Source organism: Mesitornis unicolor, unplaced genomic scaffold (genome assembly GCF_000695765.1).
Source record: "Mesitornis unicolor isolate BGI_N332 unplaced genomic scaffold, ASM69576v1 scaffold28179, whole genome shotgun sequence".
In the NCBI taxonomy this organism is placed as follows: Eukaryota; Metazoa; Chordata; class Aves; order Mesitornithiformes; family Mesitornithidae; genus Mesitornis; species Mesitornis unicolor.
This window is the reverse complement of record NW_010208377.1, coordinates 4246-4937: the sequence shown is the minus strand read 5'-3', so window position 1 is coordinate 4937 and position 692 is coordinate 4246. Positions and strand designations below refer to the sequence as shown.

The 692-nt window shown below is 43.2% G+C and overlaps 1 protein-coding gene across 1 annotated transcript in view; it reads right to left on the bottom strand.

The window, feature by feature from the left end:
• Positions 1–692, bottom strand: part of TTC25 (tetratricopeptide repeat domain 25) — a gene marked incomplete at both ends in the record, with an annotated part of 8193 nt that overhangs the window by 3592 nt on the left and 3909 nt on the right. The window lies entirely within an intron of this gene.

The window sequence follows — 692 nt, the reverse complement described above, 5'->3', positions numbered from 1 at the left end:
TTTCTGCTCTAGTAGAGTGAATTCTAGAAATTCAAGTCCTCAGTGCTGCTTAGAACTGAGGGATTAGGGGGAAGTTATGAAAATCCCCTTGCTGTGACCCTTGGTGTGTTTTGGTGACCCAGAGCGGTGTTCCCAGCCCCTGCAGTTGCTGCCTTCCCTGCTGACAAGAAGGGGCCCAGATAATGAGGGGCAGCTGATGGGAGAGCCCCAACCCCCCGGCCAAAACGACTGCATGGGGCATTTGTACCGAAATGGCACTTGAAAAGTGTGGATTAGATTGCAAGATGGCAATTGAGGTTTTTACAGGCCTGGAAAGCAGATAACCCACATGTATTATTAATGCTAGTAACACTATAAAACCTGTGAGTAGACTAAATTCTCCAGAAGTCTCTACTTCTGGGTAACGAGTTCCCTAGAAAAACGACTAAAGGGGAATCACCTTTCTGCCTAGTTCTAAACTAAGATATTTTCCCGAATCCTGCATATTGATCTTAATGGCATTTACAGTGAAACCACAAATGAGTAACAATCTTATGAGCCATGCTTTGCACTTAATGCAAGTGTTAGTGGAATCTATTGTTATGGCAGAAGTTAAGTAATTTGTAACGATGCTGTTTCAGCTTTTGATTTCATCAGCACAGATTGCTCGGGGTTGATTTATTGTTCATTATAAAAGCCTCCCATCTAATAGG